We start from the raw sequence: 9871 nt of genomic DNA, 5'->3' as shown, positions 1-9871 counted from the left end.
TTAGGGTTAGGTTTTTGGTCAGGTATGTACTTTTTCCACCCTTGGAATTAAACTTATTTTGCATAAAGGGTCCCTACGTACGCTGGGCGTAAATATGCGTACACTTAGCATACTAGGGAGGATTGGACTCGAGCATGCACCATGTACGCGGGGCGTACCAAGCAGTACACGGGGCGTACATGGCGTAATACCAAACCCCTAATTTTAAGGCAAGGACTCTACTTAAACACACTTTTGTCATTTGGACCAAACCCGAAACAACCTCCATTTCCTCATTTTGTCCTTAAACCCTACATTTTCTAGAGAGTGTGAGTTCTAATCCTAAAGGAGATTTTGGTCATTTTAGTGGGTTTGCAAGAAGGAGAAGGTGGTGTTCAAGCCTTGAACGTGGGAAGAGCTTATAGATCCTGAATTTTGAGCATCTTGGAGAAATTTTGAAGTTTGAGATTACCGGAGCAGCCGCCGAGTAGTATTTTATCAATAGTCTGAGGTGAGTTCTCTCACTATATCAAAGGGTTGAAGGCACCAATGTCAGCCATCATTTGACAAAGAGGATGGATAGCTTTTACATGTTTGTATGTTTGTGTGAAGACCATGGGGGTAGCCCGTGGCACTTGGATATAAGACCACGAGGGTAGCCCGTAGCATTCTAGGTTAAGACTGTCATAACTAGCATTTTAGGGCTAGGAAATTCTATCCATGTATAAATAGTTTCTTTGTGTAACTAAGTAACATTACATGTAGTATAAATTAACTTCAATGTTATCTAAGTTTGTTCATCCCAAAATGTCGATTCAAGTCAAAACTTCCTCTGGTAAACCTAAAATCCAACCTAATAAGTTATGGTCACTCAACATTGGGCTTTAACCCAAGCCTTCTCGGTCCAAACCTCTTAATGGACCAAGACCCTAATATTGGGCCTTATTGGGCCAATATCCACTTAAAATGATCCTTTTAGTCCAAAAACTTGTATCTAATATTGTTTTGGGCTGTAAGACTCTTATTGGGCCTTTTTTGGGCTGTGAACATCTTTCCTAGACCATAGTGGACCAAATACCTCCATTAGGTATTAGTTGGGATGAAAACCCATATATGGGCCCTAATGGATCAAAAATATTTATTGGGCTTTCCCGTCTAAACCAAAAATCCTTATTGGGCCTAAGACATTTCTTTTGGTCCTAGTATAGGACCGAGACCATTCTTGGGCTGATCAAATCCCAAAAACTTGAGAAAACCACAAACCTTTATTGGGATTAAGGAGTTCTCAGCTACCCATGAAAAACCAAGCCCATTTCTTCATTCTTTCCATAAACCCAATCAGTTTTTGACAAAAAAAAGCAAAAAAAGGAAGATTACTTGGGACAATATGGTGCTACCTCAATATAATCTATCTAGGTGGTATTCCAACAAATAACCAAGTCCTTCACATCAACACCAAGCTAGAGTCAACCTCTACTGCCCTCCCCTTCTCGCCACCCTCATTGGCCGAACCACCCCCTTAACTGATGCAGCGCAAAAAACAACACAAAGATAAACAAGAATGAACCTGTTGATTCTAAAAGAATAGCCAGGACAATCTCTTCAAAACCACGTTGATTCTATGAATACCGTGGGATTAGCTTTAAATCTGGATTAACACACAGAATTTGGGAGAAAATCGAAAGTTCATAAAATTGATGATCGACCATCCAAATTACATCAAAAACAGTTAAATAAGAAGCAGAAATTAAAATGAAACCCTAAAAGTCCATGGGCCAAATACAAACCCAAAAACAAAACCCAAAAATTAAGGAAAAATAACAAAATTGTTCATAACTCCATTTAGAAAGCGATTGCTGGACTCAAAAATGGGTAAGTCCCCTTTGGGGACTTATCTAGACGTGCTCCTTGCTCCAAGCTTCGATTTGACTAGTCGTAGGCCCGGAACGGAGATTCGTAGCCAAGGTTATGGCCATTTCCGTGAAGCCCCTTTAGTCACACGATCGTGGGCCTGTAGGAACGCAAGGGCCCGGTCCTCCACACTAGGGCCCGCATCATTAACCCTCCTCCACTCTTCATTTCAAACCCACACAATCATCTTATCTCTCTCTCTCAAAAACTTCCCAAGAACTCTCTTCATTCCTTCTCTAAACATCGTGAAATGTGGGTGGGTTTTCAAGAGTTCCTTCCAAGCCTTCATAACTTGGTAAGTTGTTGTTAAACTCTATGGTATATTTCAATATTACAGTAAAATTCCCTCCTCATGTAACTACATTTTCGTGATTATGCTCTTAAAACATCAAAACTCCATAAATCTCTTCAAATAAACAAGCTAGGGCCGGAAACCTCTTTCTTCTTCCTCTTCAAAACCGAAAAAGGCCCAAGGTGAGCTTCATACCCCTTGTTATCGAGTTTTGCCTTCTCCAGGGGGGGATACAAGTCAAATTCTTGTGTAAATCTTTGTACATTTGCTTGCATGTTCATGTGTTGTATGATATGTGTGTTAAATGTTGCGAAATTCATGCTAAGAGTCCGTTAACTCGAGATTTTTGGTTAAATCTCAAGTTGTTGGACTTAGTTAACTCTATATTGTTAAAAATGAAAACTAGCTTCTAAATGAAATTTGTTTTCACTTGATGCACGGTAAATATCACAAGGATTAGTCCAAGAATATGTTTCAAACAAATTTTTGGCATGAAAACATGAAAAATGATAAAATATGGAAGTTACACTAAAAATAGACTATTTTCGGTCATAAAGGTAAGAATGGGCTATTTTTGAACATTTTGGTAAACTTGGTCCTTTATTGACAATTTTAGTATAAATGGGCCGAAAAATGGATTTGTTTAGTAAACACGAGCCATTTTTGAATATTTTAGTAAAAATGGGCCGAAAATGGATTTTTTAGTAAAGATGGGCCATTTTTGAACATTTTAGTATTGGGCCGAAAATGAACCTTTTTGGTAAACATGGGCCATTTATAAATATTTTAGTAAAATGGGCCTCTTATGATAATTTGGGTAAGATTGGGCCTTATGTTGCAATTTTATTTTAATTGGATCTTTATGGACAATTTTGGTGAGAATGGGCCTTATATGACCATTTTAGTAAAATTGGGCCCTTTTATGACAATTTCGATAAAAACATGCTATTTCGACACCTATGGTAAAAATGGTTATATATGAATTGCAGTCGAAAATATACAATAGTAACATTATTTATAACGTTAAATAATGAAATATGATGTTTGCGTCAATTCCGCTAAGGCTTTTGTGAGACAGTCCTTCACTCATACCCACTTAGTGTACACCGTAAGTCCTGTAGTTATAACCAAAGTCTCCTGGAGGGTGAGCAGGAGTTTGTGTATAGATCTATACGGAGTTGACACCCCACACCTGAGTTGCTCGCTACAGCTAGACAGGCCAGTCTAATGTGACAATTATCTTATTAGAACTGACGCCTGAAGAACGTCAAGACAGGCAATCCGTCATATTAGTATAGTTATAACAACTAACATAGAGAATAACACTATCATTCTAAAATTTACACAAGACATACACTCTACATGTTTTACAAAGTACAAAACCACGTGTCCCTATTTTACACAAATTTTATCACTCTAGTCTTAGGGTTTTAAGACCATACTATTTCATTTAACAAAAATTATAGGATTTTCTAGAAACACTCCCTATGGAGTTTTCAAACAAAGTAAACCAAGTATGCACATGCAAATACACACAAATATTAAACAAGACTTTCAAACTATTTCTACAGAAAATATTGGATTTTCTGGAGATTACAAACTATTGCAATGTTTTCTTACAAACATGCTTATGAACTCACTAACATTTTATATGTTGATGTTTTTCAAACGACTTGTATTCTCAGGAACACAGTGAGCTGGTTCTTTACAGCTATGGATTTTGAATGAATGTTGTATTTTGATTTCATCATACATTTGTTATTTTGGGATGTAATTTTGACAAACAAACACAATGTTGTAAACCATGTATGTTGTTATCTTGAATGTATGATGATGATAGTGGTTATGTTTCATTTATATACACTTGTTAGGATATTACAAAATGAAGTCACCCACCCCGACACGTTTCCGTTGTCCCGGTTCGGGGGTGTGACAGATTGGTATCAGAGCATTTTTATAGTGAACTAGCATATCTGATCATACAAGATATGCAACTATAAATATAATGGGACTAAAATACTCTGAAAAATTAATAAAATAAAATCGATACATCTGTGTATTAGGAGTATTGTTATAACAAGAAACAATTAAGAATCTTAAGAGGAGTTGAACGTCGTGGTTAAACTCAGGCAGTTATGTAATTGTATTGGGGGTAAATATAGCCTGATCAATAGTATTTATTCAAAATACAACCAATATGTGCTTGGGAGTGATCGTGGTGGGCGACAAATCTAAGACTTACCGATTTTGTCTCCAAAATTTTTAAGGAACCAAACCTAAACAATTAAAATAGTATAGGAGTATTTTTAGCATGCTATCTATTTAGTTATACTTATACATTATTGTATAGACACCATGGCTGGCTTTTACCCAGGCCCATACATTCCTAATCAGGGAAATGCTGGTTGGCTAGAGGCGGAACCAAAGGAAGACCCAGAGGAATTGGAAGTGGAGCCCGAGGCACCTGAGGTAGACTTTGAGGAGGAATAGTTGGATGTTAGTGACAAGGAAAAAGAGGAGGATGACTCAGGCGCAGAGTCCGAAGTCATCAATCTACCTTACATGGCTCGGGTGCCAACACATCGTATAGGCCCCAACGGCCCTACGCCTCCGTGGGCTTACGAGATTTGGCGATGGAGCAGACATCAGGGGATGCGTCCACCGTTCAGCATGAACCAAGGATTTTTCAATCTTAGCCATGGCGCACCCACAGACCGCACCCTCCCCGTGATGGTCAGGAGGACACGAGATATCGGCAATCAGGCCCAGGCCTCCACCGATTAGTAAACCATGTGAGGGCATCCGTGGAGAGGGCCAAGCCAGAATCAGGAGGTAGTGAAAGACTACCAGGAGTGACAAGCAACATTAGAAGCCAGGTTGCGTGTCACCGAGCGCCAGTTGTCCAGGCCTTAGAGCGCATCTACTTCGTCATCAGCACCACCGGAGACCTACCGCCATGAGTAGGACCCATCCTACCCATCACTTGCTCCTGATGTGATCTCATTTTCCTTTTACTTTGTGTATGTAGGGTTAACCCCTTAACTAAGTGATTACACTACTCGATAGGGTTGTTATGTTGTTCGACTTTTATCCCATGTACTGTAGGCCCTATAAAGGCCAAATTTTCATGTGACATGTACTACTTTTATCAGTAATGAAGCAAGTGTGTGTTTTATTTGTGATGTTGTTATCTGCTTTTTTTTATTTGTATTCTCATCATTTCTTGACATTGTATGATTTCACTTATAAGCACAAATCGAATTACCGCAACCGCTAGACAATAATGGAATATAAAAAAAAAACTATTATGTACTCATCATCCTTCTGTTCCATGAAAGAAGATGCCTCAAAGGTACGTTCGCAGAAACAACAAGACGACATCACCACCACCACTGCTGCCTCCGCCGGAGATAACTCTGCTAAATTCCAGGCAACAGTCTTAGCTGAAGTTACTGCAGCGTTGGATTACATCCACAAAGGGAACAATGGGGTTAACAATAGTCAGGCAATAGGAAGTTCCAATCATGGAGTCAATCAAGGACCTACAAGAACATGCACCTATAAAGATTTTACCAATGCGAAATCCATAACTTTCAACAGAACCGATGGAGTGATAGCTGTAACACACTGGTTTGAGAAGACTGAATCCATCTTTGAAACTTGTGATTGTCCGGAAGAAAGCAAAGTGAGGTTTGCAGTGTGTACGTTTGTTGATTGGGCTTTATCATGGTGGAACCATGTCACGGCCTTAAATCTTCCAGTTGCAAATGTCATATCTTGGGAGGATCTCAAGACAATGATGTTGGTTGAATACTATCCTCGTGGGAAAGTACAAAAGCTTGAACAAGAACTCTGGAACCTTACTGTGCAAAACTCCGATATTGACACCTATATCGTTAGGTTCAGTGAGCTGGCACTCTTTGGCCTAGGAATGAAAACTTCTGAAGCAAAGAACATCGAACGCTTGATTTAGGGGTTAACTCCTCCAATTTAGGGAAATGAGATTGTTGCCAACCCTGAGACGTTCGATAGTGCAAAGCGCCTAGCGCAAAAGTTGTATGATCATGGGAACAAAAAGGGCACCAAGGCTTCTGATGTAGACACCAAGAATGAAGACAACAACAAGAGGAATAAGGGAAGAAAAAAGAAAAGGGGGAAAAGATTTAGAATCTTCTAAGAAACAACAAACAGTAGCAGTTTATGCTGCTACCACTCAGACCATACCAACCCCAATTGCAACCACAACAACCACACTAGCACCTGCAAGGCCTTATGTAGGTTCCCACCCAAAGTGCGACAAGTGTAGTTTCCATCATATAAGGTCGTGCAAAGACTTCCAATGTACAAACTGCAATAGAAAAGGGCACACTGTCTAATATTGCAAGTCTCAGCCACAACAAAACAACCCTCAACCCAACAATGTTGGGGCCAGTCGCACGTGTTATGGATATGAGGAGGCTGTCCATTTCAGGTGGAATATCCAAAAGTCAACAACTAGGGGTCGGGGGATCCAACAAGGTCCTAACATTGGGACAGGTTGAGGTTGTGCAAGATCTGGCTGTGGTCACCAGTACGTTTCCCCTCAATAACATTTATGTATGCATTTTGGTCGATAGTGTGGCAAAACGAAGTTTCATGAGCCACAAGTTTAATCACTTACTAAATCAAACCCCCCAGAAGCTAAATGAAGCCTTCACGGTGGAAATGGCTAATGGGGGGACTGAAAAAAACAAGCGATATTTTCATAGGGTGTACGTTAACATTAAATAATCACTCGTTTCCAATCAACTTGATGTCGGTTAATACTAAAAGTTTTGATGTGATCATCGGCACCGTCACCATTCATGGATTGGATGAACCGAGTTTTTCAACCTTTCCTCGACAACTTCGTAATAGTCTTTATCAATGACATACTGGTATATTCCCGAAGCAAAGAGGAGCACGGTCAACAGTTGAGACAGGTCTTGGAGACGCTTAGAGCAGAAAAATTATACGCAAAACTTTCCTAGTGCGAGTTTTGGATTCACCAAGTAAATTTTCTGGGACACGTGGTCAGTAAAGAGGGAATTTATGTGGATCCATCTAAGGTTAAGGCAGTTGAAGGTTGGGCAACTCTGAAAACACCCACTGATATCACAAATTTTTTGGGCCTCGCTGGATATTACCGGTGGTTCATCCAAAACTTCTCAAAAATCGCCAAACCTCTCACCACTCTAACTCAAAAAGGGGTGCCTTTCACTTGGGAGAGGAAGCAAGAGACAACCTTTCAAACCTTAAAGCAAGCCCTCTGTCGTGCTCTTGTAGTGTCACTTCCAGAACGAACGGAAGATTTTGTAGTATATTGTGACACTTCCAACCAAGGTTTGGGTTGTGTACTAATGCAGTGTGGGAAGGTGATTGCCTACGCGTCCAGGTAACTGAAAAACCACGAGGTGACTTATACTACCCACGATATCGAGCTAGGAGCGATGGTATTTGCTTTAAAATTTTGGAGGCACTATCTCTATGGGACGAAGTGCACAATTTACACAGACCATAAAAGCCTTCTAAATCAAAAGGAATTAAACATAAGGCAGAGAAGATGGGTCGAGCTGCTCAACGACTATGGATGTGAAATCAGGTACCATCCGGGAAAAGTTAACGTGGTAGCTGATGCCTGAAGTCGGAAGGAGTACTCGGGTCGCCGAGTGTGAACATTATCGATAACCCTCTATTCCCACTTGTCTTCACAAATTACGGAGGCTCAACAAGAAGCCTTGAAACCCGAGAACATTGCAAATGAAGCGTTACGTGGGATGGAAAAGAACTTAACCATCAAAGAGGAAGGAACCTATTATCGTATGGATCAGATTTGGATGCTAAAGTTCGGTGGATTCCGGGACGTAGTGATGAATGAGGGGCATAAAACAAGATATTCCATCCATCCCGGCTCTGATAAGATGTACCTAGATCTAAAACAACACTATTTGTGGCGTAATATGAAACCGAAGATTGTAACTTACATGGGCAAGTGCCTCAATTGCGCCAATGTTAAGGTGGAATATCAAAAGCCCTCATGTCTACTACAACAACCGTTCATACCCGAATGGAAATGGGAGAGGATTACAATGGATTTCATAACCAAATTACCTAAGACAATAGACATACTAGATGCCATCTGGGTGATTGTTGATCAGTTAACCAAATCCGCCCATTTCCTGCCAATAAAGGAGACGTATAAGATGAAAAGACTGACATGGATCTACCTAAAGGAGGTTGTGAGACTACAAGGAGTGCCAATATCTGTTATCTTTGACTGGGATAATAGATTCACATCTTGATTTTGGCAGTCACTCCAGAAAGCGTTGGGACCCAGTTGGATATGAGTACTACCTACCACCCCCAGACTGACAACCAAAGTGAGTGAACCATACAAACACTAGAAGATATGCTCTGAGCTTACGTGATAGATTTCAGAAAGGCATGGGATCCCACTTCCCACTAATTGAATTCTCCTACAACAATAGCTACCACACAAGCATTAAAATCGCTCCCTTCGAGGCCTTGTACGGTCAGAATGCAGATCACCCCTCTGTTGGGCGGAGGCAGGGGACACTCAAATAGCAAGGGGAAAAGTACCAAACTTCACCCTCAGAGGACCTAAGATCATCTGAGAAACAACTAAGAAAAACATTCAAATCAGGCCACGACTCCAAGAATCTTCGGACAGATAGAAGAGCTAGGCAGACAAAAGGCGAAAGCCTTTGGAGTTCCAAGTAGGAGATCGTGTGCTGCTAAAAGTCTCCCCTAGAAAGGGATGGTATGATTCAGAAATGGGGAAAGCTAAATTCACAATACATCGGACCATTCGAGATCCTTTCCAGGATCGGTCCGGTGGCCTGCAACCTGCAACTACCATCAGAGCTTAGCAACATCCACCCTGTCTTACACGTATCAAACATGAAGAAATGCTTATCAGATGAAACCCTCGTTGTCCCACTCGACGAGATTGAGGTGAATGAAAATCTACTATTCATCGAGGAACCGGTTGAAATCATGGACAGAGAAGTGAAACATACAAAACAAAGCCACATTCATATTGTAAAGGTTCGATGGAGTGCAAAACACGGACCTGAGTTCACATGGGAACGTGAGGATCAAATGATGCAAAAAGTACCCTCATCTCTTCTCTAGTCCTTAAGGACTACTTTTGAAAGAATTTAAGGATGAAATTCCCTCTAACAGGGGGATGATGTCACAACGAGAATTCTAGGGCTAGGAAATTCTATCCATATACAAATAGTTTCTTTGTGTAACTAAGTAACACTATATGTTGTATAAATTAACTTCAATCTTATCTAAGTTTGTTCATCCCAAAATGTCGATTCAAGTCGAAAATTCCTATGGTAAGCCCAAAATCCAACCCAACAATCTATGTTCACTTACTTTGTGCTTTAACCCAAGCGTTCTCGGTCCAAACCTCTTAATGGACCAAGACCCTCCTATTGGGCCTTCTTGGGCCAATATCCACTCAACATGATCCTTTTAGTCCAAAAACTTGTATTTAATATTTTTTGGGCTGTAAGACTCTTATTGGGCCTTTTTTGGGCTGTGAACATCTTTCCTAGACCATAGTGGACCAAATACCTCCATTAGGTATTAGTTGGGATGAAAACCCATATATGGGCCCTAATGGATCAAAAATATTTA

Source organism: Lactuca saligna, chromosome 7 (assembly GCF_052625555.1).
Source record: "Lactuca saligna cultivar CGN05327 chromosome 7, ASM5262555v1, whole genome shotgun sequence".
NCBI classification, from domain to species: domain Eukaryota; kingdom Viridiplantae; phylum Streptophyta; class Magnoliopsida; order Asterales; family Asteraceae; genus Lactuca; species Lactuca saligna.
The sequence above is the reverse complement of the archived record's forward strand: the minus strand, read 5'-3'. Positions refer to the sequence as shown.